This window comes from Eleginops maclovinus, chromosome 5, assembly GCF_036324505.1.
Source record: "Eleginops maclovinus isolate JMC-PN-2008 ecotype Puerto Natales chromosome 5, JC_Emac_rtc_rv5, whole genome shotgun sequence".
NCBI classification, from domain to species: Eukaryota; Metazoa; Chordata; class Actinopteri; order Perciformes; family Eleginopidae; genus Eleginops; species Eleginops maclovinus.
Genome location: NC_086353.1, coordinates 12726412 through 12740173, shown reverse-complemented (window position 1 = coordinate 12740173; position 13762 = coordinate 12726412).

Sequence of the window (13762 nt, the reverse complement as noted above, 5' to 3'; positions counted from 1 at the left end):
TGTAGATATGATAATAGGGGAGAGTGGGGAAATATGAGCCAAATTTTACTTATGTTGTCCTATAGGCAAGGAAAAATTAGATAGAAGGCAAATGACAACATGATGTCTTTTGTCAGTCAAAATGAAAATAATGAATCTTTCACAAAGGGCCATTTCAAATATGACTTCTCCAAAAGCTTGTCTTGTTGCCTCACTTGCCCCGTGTAAGGGATAAGTTGATCTACATCAAGGGGTAAATTGACCCATCTGGGGGTAAATTTACCAATTTACTTTTTCAAGTTTAAACCTGAGCATAAGTAAAAGAATAAATCATCCTTGCTCTGCCACTCCCTGATTTGGAGTCTCCATTGTAGTTACACCTGTTTCGTCAGTATCATAAATCTTGTTTGAAGGGAAGTTATGCCCCTAAAACCAACATGAAGGAGATCAGAATCAGAATTTAAAAAACAGCCCTAAATAGATATCCTTGTAAATGTAGGTGGTAACACATTTACCAATCTGTTGTAAATGTAATTTGATTGATTTATATAGGTGGTCATTGATAAGTTCAGTCAGACAACTCACATGTTTCATTAATATGTTTATTAGAAGCAGTATATAGTTTGAGTTTGGCGTCCAGGCTCGGGCCTCATCACTCCACATATTAACATAGAACATTGAGTTATGATTAGATAACTAACCCCCGGGCCTACAGGTGGAAGCTGGGAAGGAAACTGGGGTGGTGGTGGGGCAGGCGAGCATCGCCAACGTGAACGCAGCAGCAGCAAGGTGAACACATTAGCAGCGTGGAAACAGCAGTAGTAGCAGCAGCAGCATTAGCGAGGCAGAGGTAGGCAGATCCAACAGCTTAAATAGAGCGCCAGATTTAGGAGACTATGTTTGGTTGGTTGCAAAGGTGACGAGGGGCGTTATGTGTGAATGTATCATTGGTGCTCGAGTTGACTGCCTGAACTAGCTTGCAGGCTTCGCCCCATTTGTGAAAACTGTCTTATTTGGTCATTCATGCTAATCTTTAACTAAATGATTCACATGGTTTTACACCTTGCTAAATAACCTAAATGTATGCTATATATCTTTAGACCTGGATACATTTGGCTTGAGATAAGTAATTATACCTAACATGTTGAAAACAAATATTTACTACTTAACCATGTGCTTCTCTCCATCACAGCCAAACATAAATGATGGGTGCTTCCTGAATGTGTGGTCGCATGACAACACATTTGCACAGTTGCCTAGATAAAGGGAGTATGTCAGATTACCCACTGGCTCATATTACCCCAATCTCCACTAAGTCAGAATGTGATGAATTTTGAACCATCCATCTTTACATTTGAGGCCAATTTAAAAAAAGTTATTGCCAATCTAAATATTTGCGACCATCCACTGTGAATATTGCCATTTCATTTTGACGTAAAAATTAATGTTCATTAATAGCTGAGTCAGTGGGGATGTGTTTAAGGTATTACATTTTTGGCGGATATATGAAATTCTCATAATTTCCCTCCAAGTCAAAATATGCCTTATACTGTCTTTACTCCACTGCCCCCTCCACTTTATAATAACATATTATGGATTTGAGATACAATTTCCCGAATAATGCCGGAAAATAGTAGCCTCTATCGGAATCTTTAATGTAACTGCTCTTTCAATGAAATCAGCTGATCCTGACCAAAGGCTCCATTGAGTCTCATGCCAAAAGACCAGCGTGACAAAACTATAAACATGTGTCATCAAACCATTGAATTTCACAGACCCACCAGCTTATTATATCACTGGCCCCTCAGCATGAACACTGACAGTTTGCTCTAAGCGATAAAACTAACTTCAGAAATAATAGTCTTTTTAGCTGTCATTGTTTGTATAAGAACATGTCAGTTTTATTCTCTGTGGTCTTGTGTTACTTATGAAGCAACGGGGGGTGTTTCACAGTGATCTTCAATTCGATTTATTTGACAATTCAGTGCCAAATATGCACTTCTGCATATCAAGAGTCTCTGTTCTCTGTCACAAAACAAACCATAGATAGAAACTCAGTCATGTGGGCTTCAGAGGAACAACAAAACATTTTTGAATTGTTTTCTTCTTGCTTACTTTGAAGCAATCTTTGGAGATCTTTAACTTTATATTTTCTGATCTCTCTTTCTTTCCCTTCCTCTTTATTCTTTCTCGCTTTCTCTCATTCGTGACTGCAGGAGATTAGGTCTGAAAGGTTAATACAGTCACATGAGCTTCACATTGTGCTTTGTGCTACCAGGCAGTAGCACTTCTTACTGGGCTTGTGACTGGGCTGGAAAGAGGGATTATTACACTGATGCATACTGTATATTGGCTACACACACACACACACACACACACACACACACACACACACACACACACACACACACACACACACACACACACACACACACACACACACACACACACGCACACACACGCACACACACACACACACACACACACACACACACACACACACACACACACACACACACAGTCTTCAGGACCTCTTAGTATACACACTATATAGTATTGGAAACTATATTAAAGTGAGTTTCACACACAAACCTTTCTTAGATTTAATTGCACGTCTGATCGTTCACAGTAAAACAAATCTCTAAAGTCTCTTTAGTCCTTCTCTTAAGTAATAGGTTTTCCTACAGCACCTAAGTGGTGGGTTTATAGGTTACTTAATAAATCAAAATGAAGATCGTGACATTAAAACTGGTGGTTGTAGCTTCTGAACCTGGTCTATGTTTAGTGCTGGGAGGAGCAGCTCCCTGTGTAGTGCTGTGAGGCCATAGGAGTTGCTGTCTGTATTTCACGTGTCAATGTTGGAATTTCAGATGAGCTCTCCGTGAAAACGGAGCAGTGGAGAGGAGTAGCCAACACCAACATCAACCCTAGCCTGGTGCGTTGTCCAAACTCACCAACATTAACAACTGAAAAACATGGCATATTGTCACTTTGAATATTAGTATTTAAAGACATTACACGTAGGAAATATTTCAATTTGAAACTTGATATGAGGAAAAATGAAATTTTTTCAAATGAAAGTTAGTCAACATTGATTAAAAAATGTAAAAATAAAATATTTAAGGGTATGTCTTCTTTTGTATTGCTGTAAGCTGATGCAAGATCAAAGAATTTTGTTAATTTCCAAGAGGATTGATTACTGTTAAAACTGTTAAACCAGTGTTTCATGATGATGTCAACGTTTGTGGATTTTAACGCTGAAAGGATTCTGCATTTCTAGATTTACCGTTCCGATCTTACTTAAGCCACTTTCTAGGCCAGCAAACTATCAGTATTAACAGAGTAAAGGTACAGGTAAAGACATGCTAATGTGCGCCATCTACTGGCAAGGAAAGTAATCACTTCTGCAGTCTTGACACATGTGCCACATGTGGGTAATAATGATAATAAAAATAAATGTTTTTTTGTAGCTTCTTTGGGTGCATATATTTAGTTTTATGTTTCACATTTTAAACCTGCAAAATGTAACCAGACCATTTTCTTTTCTACATTCTAGTCATTTGTGAAGGTGTCATCAACAGGTGTACACTAGGGCTTGCAAAATGCATGTATGGCAGATCCTCCAGCGGTGACTTCTGCATGAGGCTTAGTGGACTGGTTGTATTATGCCTCTAGAATGAACGAGAAGAAAGGTTTGTAACACCGCATTATGTAATAAAACCGCATTATGTAATAATGTAATAAATGTGCACGCCATTATGTAATAACTGCCACATTTTGTAATAATCTGCCGCATTATGTAATACAATTCTTAAACGCAATATGTAATAAATTATGCCGCATTATGTAATAAGTTATTACATATTGCGGTTGTTACTACATAATGCGGGTGTTGCGATTTTTTTTATAGTAAAATGTAACAATTGGTGTATTATGTAATAACCAACCGAAATTGACATTTTCATTGACTAAAAACAGCATGATAATGTGTATTTTACTCAAAAATAATAATTAAGAGGACAGTATGACAACTATTGCTCAGCTTACATTGTAACAATCCACCTTTTAACTTTGGTTGTGCTCATTTAAACGCACAAGGGGTTATTTTCGATTCATATTTGCAGTTAGATTAGTCATGAGACCAAGTTTGGAGGTAAGTGCTTCTGATAGTTAACCAATTTAGAAAAACTAAATCTCTGTCTATGGTCAAGCAGCAGTAAAGAAAAGACATACAGCACCAAATAATTAAACATGGGCTTTGCACAACAGCACCATGTAGTCTAGCCTATTCAATAAATGTCATGTTCCATGTAACCTTAACATTCCTTCATGATGCATATTTCCAATAACACAGTAATAGTACCTGCATTAATGTAGCACTGGCAGTGTCACAAAATTATACTAAGTATTATTCTGACACAAAAATGTAGGATAGCCTATATTAGGCAAACCCAGAGTAAGAGACAAAAAATAGTCGCAGAACAAATGACGTCGAACAGTTAATTATTTCAAATAATTTATTCTCTAAATGCCCAATAATGCCTTGTTTAGACAAAGAACAGATACCATCCTGTAGAGGTACAGACATCATGGATGAACAATGTGTAATGAACAGCAAATATTATGGCAATCTTTGATAATAGGCCGAATATCTCAATCAACTAAATGAAAAACAATCCAGCCACAGCATACAGCCTAACACACACACAATGGAATTGTAGTGGATAATAAAGTGGAAACGTAAAATTTAACAATGTTCTAGACATATTACAGTCCATGGCACACATATAACCACACAACTAACCCATCTAAACATCTGCATTTGAACTAGGGAGACTCAAGAAAATCTACCTACAATGCAAAACAAAATGTAGCCCTAAGGTTTCCAAAAAATGTCCTTGATATTAAAATGACCATGGCCAATGTGCTTAATCAGAAGCCAGGCCCTCATCCACCTGCTATTTTGGCTGAATAGCTCCCTCAGTCTAATAGCAAGACCACTACTGCGTCCAGTGGATTTATAGAGCCTCATTATGCTTATGGAATTGTCATGATCATAATCCAACTTTAGGGTGTCAGCTACAGTTTCTCTGATGTAGATTTGCGGATGGAACGGATTTGCAAGATCTCGAAAAAGTTTAGAAACTCTATTGAATGCCCAGAGCATTGAGGAGTCTGCATTAAGGGTCAACTGGATGATAAATGACAGCAATTCTGTAGGCAAGATGGGTGTGCCATGCATTCTGTTTTCCGCATCATTATCACACAACTGGACATCATCTTGGTCTCGTTGAGCATCATCGTTGGACTGATCATCTAGAAGATGGACATCATTTTGGGGTTCATCTAGTTGGGAATCATTGTGAGGTTCATTCAGTGTGGCATCATCATGTGGTCCATCAGTAAGAGTTTCATTGTCTGTGTTGTCGTTTGATGTGAGTTCTTCATTTTCACTCTCTTGGTCTGATTCATTTTTATGTTGAATTATCCTTTCTCTCTCTGCTTCTAAGATGTTTTCAATAAATGAAGAGACTGATCCTTCCAGACTTAAGTAATGTTCTCCATGTCCCTCAGCAATGTGTCCAAGGACTAACAAAGGACAACTGTCACAATATCTATTAGACTGAGATATTATGGAAGATGCATCAACACCTAGTGAGGAAACAATGAGGAACTGAACATTGAAAATCTCAGCAGCCCTTTGTAGAGTTATGTGGTCGCCATAGGTCCCACATTGTGACATACTATCCAAGTAGCCATCCAAGTCATTCCCATCAACAAAATCTAACAAAGGTGTTCCGTTTGCAGAAATCGGATTAGATCTGAGATCTTGAACAATTTCATCTCTTAAATTTTCTGCTGATCTGAATATTCCGTGTGTGGCTAGCTGATCAGATATGGCTGAGAACTGGCAATTTCCGTCTGGTGCTGGGTCAAACCGTATCCTCAATTGCATTGACACGAATTCCTCCAGTCTGTCTCCATGTGTGTACGGTATCAAACATGGATGTAAAGGTTTTGCGGACTTTAAAGATTTAGAGCGTTTTCTTTCTTGTAATCGTGTTGTACTTGTCACATCAGACACAAAGAACCATTTCACTTGCATTTTGGGGTCACCAGGGATCTGAAACTGAACTTTGTATTTTGGAAACTTTAAATTTCGTTTCACAACTGTGCCAGTCAATACCCGAAACCTCTTTGAAACTCGATGGGCACCATCTTTCACCCTGACCAAAACAGCATCACCAACATAATAAATAGATGGTGGATTTTGTTTGGATGCATTTCTGATCATCCGATTATGACAGTGCTCAGTGGCTTTCTTTGCCTTTTTTCTCAGTCTCCTCCGCTTAGCCTCAAAGTTGCCTCGCTGTTTCAGGGAGGGTACATTTGGTTGTGGATTGTTTGTAGATTCCTTTCTGACAGTGGATAGAGACCCTGCTAAGGGATGCACTACTCTATTGCTTTTTCTCCCATAATAAACATCAAATGGAGACATCCAACCTAACACTTCCTTAGGGTCCTCATTCATCACTCTTGAATATTCTGGTAGATGCTTAACCCAGTTAACCCCACCTTTCTGAAAATTCACCAGATCATACATAATCTTTTTTCTTAGTATTCTGTGTGACCTCTCTACCTTGCCTTGGCTTTGGGGATGGTATGGTGAACTCTCTATTATTCTGACTTGCATGGATTCCATCAGCCTTCGAACTGCTCCTTTAAATTCTGCCCCTCGGCCGTGTTGCAAAACTTTGGGAGGGCCATGTTCCAAGTAAATATCATGAAGATGTTTTGCAATCTCTGCACTCTCTTTGCCCTTTAGTGGTCTCAGCCATACATAGCGGCTAAACACATCAAATGGCCCAGGGTCATGCGTCTGCTCAGCAATCAAGCAATTCAAGCGCTTCCATAGATTTTTTAAATGTGCCGGGCTGCTCGGTCTTCTGCTGGGAAATCTACTGTTAAATGTTTTTGCAACATTATCCTAAACAGACTTTCTTCGGAGCGTGGTGGAGGTGTCTTTTCTATAGGATCTTCCACCGTGTCCACAACACCTCGAATGCAGTGCAGCAAATATAACTTTTGCTTCTGGAGTTCTCTGTCCGCAACATGTTCACCCCCTCCTTTCCCGAGAATTTGCGTGAAATCACCCTATTACTCACATATTAATTTGTCTTCAAATGATTAATTAATCACGTTTAGATTTCCACAAAAAGTAGCCTACACTATTTAATAATATATTTCAACATTATTTGCGTTTTATTATACTAAAGTTCACTTTACATTCCTATTAAGCTTTTGTTGGTAATTATGGCACAAAATGCATCCACCAGACTGCATCTGTTGAGGTATAACTAGAATAAGACTACTTCCGGTTTCCAAGCAGTTTAACCAGAGTTTAGCTAGGAATCAGCTGATCCTGTGTGCGTCGTTACACAGCAATCACATTCAACTTCGTGCACAGCTGCGTGTTAAACTCAAAACCTCCGTTTTAAGGAGTACGGTTCTAAAGCGCAGCACAACTAGCGCAATGCTAACTGACAGAGCAATTGGCCCAGCAAGTTTAGTCTAGGCTACTAGTCTGTTAGCCTACTGCTAATTCTTTAAAATAGTTAAATATACAAAAAGGTAGCTTACTCAACTTCAACTTACTCATAAATGACTCAATAAACATGGACCTTTTAAAAGTATTTGCTTTGTTCCTATCAATAGATTCAAATGTATAAGAGAGAAGGAAACAGAGACGAGGAAAACAGATTTTCCTGTCAGATATTATTACATTATTGGCTAAGTTAGCTGGTGTTGACATAGCCAACCATAAGCTAAGCTAACACATATTAGCATAAAAGGTTTTCTTTTCATGTTCATTGAGGACACAGTATCTCAGTCTAAATCCTGCTTAGTTTGTAGTACAATCAAAACAAATTATTCATAGATAATAACTTAAGTTTAAACATTGCCTTTCCACTAGCAGACCTAGCCTAGCCAGTGATAGACACCATGAGTCCCAATCAGTACCTTGTAGGAGGAGCAATATCAAGTAGTGGCTTAGGCTAAGTGCCTGAACAGCATAAATCAAATGGAATTCTGATAGGCAGTACCCTCCATACTGATAGATTGGCTATATGTGTGTGAAATGTGAATCATGGCCTGTTTTACTGTAGGTAAAGAACATTGTTAAAATTCACTTTATTATTCTGCAGTTCCATTGTGTGATCAGTGTATTAGGCTGTATGTTGCAGCTGAATTGTTTTTCATTTAGTTGCTTAAATATTTAATTGCATCGTTAAATTAATACTTATTTGTAAGCATTCATTTTGAGTAAAATACACATTATTTTGCTGTTTTAATGTAAATTTTGTTTGGTTATTACATAATGCACCAATTGTTACATTTTGCAAAAAAACAAATCGTAACACCCGCATTATGTAGTAACAACCGCAATATGTAATAACTTACTACATAATGTGGCAAAATGTATTACATATTGCGTTCAAGAAGTTTATTACATAATGCGGCAGATTATTACAAAATGCAGCAGTTATTACATAATGGTGTGCAAATTTATTACATTATTACATAATGCGGTTTTATTACATAATGCGGTGTTACAAGGTTGACCCAGAGGAAGACTTTGTAGTGCACACAACTTACAATCTGACGCTCATAACAGTGAGTACTACAATACACTTACTCAGCTCACTTTCAGATGAGAGTGTCAACAACCACTGCACAAAACAAAAGTAATAAATATGTGTTTTTCAGCCAATCCATTGTTGATTTGTTGTTGATGATACAGCTCCATGTTGTCTATCCTGGTGACGTTTTAGTACATTTCATTCCAATAAGAAATGTCAAGTTATGTATGAAGCTCAATATTGCTTGTCGCCCCCGCTGCAGAGTTTTCAAACTTTTTATTGTCTGTCATTTTATTAGATTGTCTATAAATAGCATGGCTATTATAGACATATAACTGATAATCAGTTGAACAGAGTCCAGTCTGTAGATGTGAAAATAATGTAGTTCCCAGTTTTTCAAGATGTCAAAGTGTCCTTTAAGCATGACACTGAACCCAAAACCACTCTTGATTAGCAGGTTTGCATTTTTCATGACATCCACTGTCACTATCAATATGTGTCTGAATGTTGGCATCTGCTGCGATTAGGAAAAGTGCTTTAATAGGATTGCATTTACTTGAGTATAATTTTCTAGTAGTCTTTTCATCCTTGCAGGTTACATGTAGCACTGTTCAGATCCAATTAGCCCATCAGGGCTGAGGAACAGGCATAAGGAGAGCATTGAAATTCCTTATTTATTAACCAAGAAAGATTACAGAAAATTGAAAATTGCAGGTACGCTAAATTATAGTTTTAGATGGATGGCTGGATGGATGGATGGATAGATGAATGGATGGATAAAAGAATAAACTGTAGATAGATAGATAAATAAATTACTGATTACTTTAACATGTTGTTGTCATAAGAGAGTTTGCTTCATGATTGATACAGCAGAGATATGTTTAAAATTGTATGCCATTCACAAAAACAGGCAGAAGTTCCATTTCATCTCTCTGTCTCTCCCTATTGTCTATTCCCTGTCTGTCTGTCTTGTCTCTCTCTTCATCTCTTTCTTCCTTTCCATGCACTCTGTTTCTCTGTCTGTAGTTTCAGGAATTTCTCAAAAGGATGTTCCCCAAATATCTAGGACATCTTTTTGGGTCACCATTAAAATGATCCTCCAAACTTATAAAACATGCAGAGAAGTTACCTTTTTTTGCATATATGGAGATCTGAGCCTTCCTGCCGACACAAACAACAACAACAACAACAACAACAACAACATCAACAGTACCAACAACAGAAATAATGTATGCTCTCATTATTATTCCTATTTAGACTTCTAATTTATTCGGCCTTAGTGGGGAACAGCAGTTTCAAAGGAAAAACCATGAAGAGTGGCTTGTTGATAAGGCATGAAAGTTAAGTCAAATTATTCAGTTTTCCCCTCTATTTTTCCCCTCTTATTTTCTCTCACACATTAAAACAAAAACACATACTTTACATGCACAAATCACTCTGCATCCTCTCTTAGAGCGGTGACAATTTACAATTAATTAGAGAGAATCCATATTTCCTCGCTTGTTTATGCTTTTGCAAAGGCTCTATGATCTGCTGCTCAAAGCAAAGCAGTGAAGACAGAAGCCCAAAACCTCCCCCATCAGCTCCATATGCTTGGAACAGCCTTTATCACTGAACGATTGACAGCCGCATAAGAAGTGCCAAATAAAACATCCCAGTCACTCCCCCTCATAAATGTACATCCAACACCAGAATAGCACTCCCAGAGCCGTTAAGTCATGGCTCATTTTGCTTTCATTTTCATCGGTGGTGTTGTTGTTTAGAAAACATGATAATGATATTTTAAGGTTTCTCACAGACCGATCCGCAACCGTGCCTGTTACATTGGTTGTTTGTATGCATGTTTTCTTCTATGTGATCACTTGATGTAAGATAGCTTGATATGAAGCAAGAGAAGGAGCCCATTTGTCAGACTACTCTCACACTATTGTCTGCCAACATACAACAATTTATTTCCTCTTCTGTTATGTTAAAAACAAAAACAATACCTCCCTGCACATTTCTGCTTCTCCTTGTAAAATGGAGCACTTATATAAGGCACCATTGTGGATTACATAAATGTCTCAAAGTTATCAATATTTCATCCTCTGTGCGTTTGATGTGTTTGGTAATTGGATATTTATGTTGTGGGCTTCCTCCCTCATAACCCCCATTGCACTTTGGTATTTGTGTCCTTGCATGTGTGTATACTCGTAGTATGCTGTATATACAGTGTGTGTGTGTGTGTGTGTGTGTGTGTGTGTGTGTGTGTGTGTGTGTGTGTGTGTGTGTGTGTGTGTGTGTGTGTGTGTGTGTGTGTGTGTGTGTGTGTGTGTGTGTGTGTGTGTGTGTGTGTGTGTGTGTGTGTGTGTGTGTGTGTGTGTGTGTGTGTGTGTGTGTGTGTGTGTGTGTGTGTGTGTTGGTATTTTTCACCTAGTTCAAGCCCTTGTTAACATAAAAAGTCAAGGAGGGCCCCCCACAGGAAAAAGTCAAGACTGATAGAGCATGTCTCAGATGGAACAGTGCTGCTATTAATGCAGTTATGTGTGCATGTGTTTTTTTTTTCTCACACTGGGATGGTCAAGTAGAGTAGCCAAGAGAGCTGGGAGGTTTCATCTGTCTGGTTTGTATTGTCTCCCTGGGGCAAAGAGAGCTGGTTGTTCTGCTTTGATGAAAACAGAGAACAAGGATAGAAGAGAAAAATAGGAAGAAAACCAGAAGGAGGAGCACTAGTGTGGGACTCCTTAGTGGGAACTTGAGTCGAATAAATGTTTTACGTTTCTGACAATTTATGTTACAAAAGAAATGTCTGTGTCTAGAAAGTATCCGACAAACCATTCAAGGACCGACCTGGGTATTGTAGCAGTGACTGGCTACTGAGTTGAATAACATCAAGGCAAATGGAGGAAAAGGGGGGAGGAGTGTGCACCATATTTACAGAAGTAGATGGAGAGATGGTGGCAGATGGAAGCATCAGCTGACTTCTCTAGATGCAGTTCCTTTTTGTGACCAAGCGAGGGAGCTGTTGAGTTTTAATTCAGTTAACCCAGAGGAGTAGAAGGAGTAGCCTGCCAAGACCAAAAAGAAAGAAAGGAAAAACATAGAGATGGGAACAGAAGGGGGAGGGAGTGTGAAACAGGGAGACCGAGAGGAGGAGGGAACGAAAAGGAGCCTGACTAGTACCTTCACAGTCCATTACATCACTGTTCTGTATGAGAATACTCCTCTCCGACTTACGTCAGTGGGAAAGACTCCAATCAAACTGTTGGTACAGGAGCAACACCTTCATCATGCTATAACACAACAAAAAATACAGTCCTAACAGCTCTTATCACTGCAGAAGATGTGTGACATTTGGTGAGATTTGAAAACCACTAACTGCACATAACATGATTTGAAGGTTGAATTGCATGAGCTGAAGATGTTGAATAAACTGCAGCGCAAAGAAGAACGTAACAGTGCAGAGTGGATTTTAGGTTGGTAAACATGCAAGCGATTGCAGCTCCTCATATCTATTCTGGTGTTCTAGACAGCTTTACTGCTCATCAGACTAAATGCACCTCTGCCCCACTGCTGATGTGCCTGCTTACCTGCCTGCCTCCTCAGCAGTTCAGCACAAAGTTGTCTCAAAGTACACGAGAGAGACGGAGAGAAAAAAAGCAGCAGTAGAGTGCACAGAAATGTGAGTTGGTGTGCACCATGAGAATTTGCTGGCATGAACTGTACAGGCCTTTGTCTATAATTCTCTGCCCAGGTACAGACAGGGCAGCTGTGTGTGTGTGTGTGTGTGTGTGTGTGTGTGTGTGTGTGTGTGTGTGTGTGTGTGTGTGTGTGTGTGTGTGTGTGTGTGTTGGGTTATGTGGTATAGAAGGACTTTACACCTGACTACGTACCTGGGCTCCAGGGACCTTTGGGATTAGGCGGACTTTGCCGAAGTCCTCATAAACCAAAGAGTGTAACTGCATTTGTTAGTGTCTAAATAACATTCTCTCGCTTTTTCTTTGAAAGTCCTCATTTACCACTTCACCTGACTTTGAGTGTATCCCAGTGTATGGAGGTGCGCACCCTATCCTACCAGGCGGTATTGCAGTTTCATACACATTTTCTATACACACGGAACAAATTTGGCGGGCTTTCTTGTGATTGGTTGAGTTGCGCATGTGGGCGGTATCTACAAACTGTCAACTCCAGGGTCCGCCCTCCATCCGCCATTTAAAAAAATGTGGAAAGCAGCAGCATGATCTAACGTTAATGGATTTACCAGAGGATTAAACGCATACAGGTAAGCATTTTATATTTGTAAATATAGCTGGTTTTGAGCAAATGTTTTGTTTTTTGAAAGTAACTTAGCCTACAAGTAAGTGTTTTTGGTGTGAAATGCCTTTCAATGCAATTGTTTATACCTCTATTTTAACGAAAATAAAGTCAGGTTAATTTACTCTGAATATTTTTTATTAATTGGCCAGCACGTATAAAATTATTTTGGCTCATATGAACTGGTTTAGATTAGTAGCAATGTCACTTCCCATTAACGGGAAAAACGAACTTACTAGCATTAACTACTTACTTACTGGCATTTGATAGGAGAGCTAACTGTTAGCTGCAGTTGCTTCAGGTTAGACCAGAGATGAGATGGTGTGAGACAACTATTAAGCAACTCTTATAAAAGAGAAGCAAGTTGAGGGATGGTGAAGGTAGTAACGTAATGCTTTTTTATATTTAAGGACAGTGTCAACCAGCACAGTTGTTTATGTTCATTTCTCATGGTAAGTTTAGGAGTAACCAGGGTGCGATTTGACAAAAAAACAGAGGGGGGGATGTTTTTTTAAATGTATTCATAGACAAGAACATTGGACTTTTAACTTGCATAACTAGGGAGAAAAAAACGCAAAAAGTAGACAGGCCCTTTTTTCGGGTCCGTGGATTAGTCCCCATCACAACATGGCAAAACTTTTAATAACCCATACATGGATTTCTATTCAACGTCACAAAAACATGCGTACGCACTAACAGGCAGAAAGCACCATAGAACAGCATCAATGCTCTCCATGAAAAGACCCTCCAATTAACTTAAATCAAACACTCAAAATAATTCACTAAATAGCACAACGTGCTGTCAACACTCAGGGACAGGTCTGGAAAACTAGACAAAGTAAACAGTC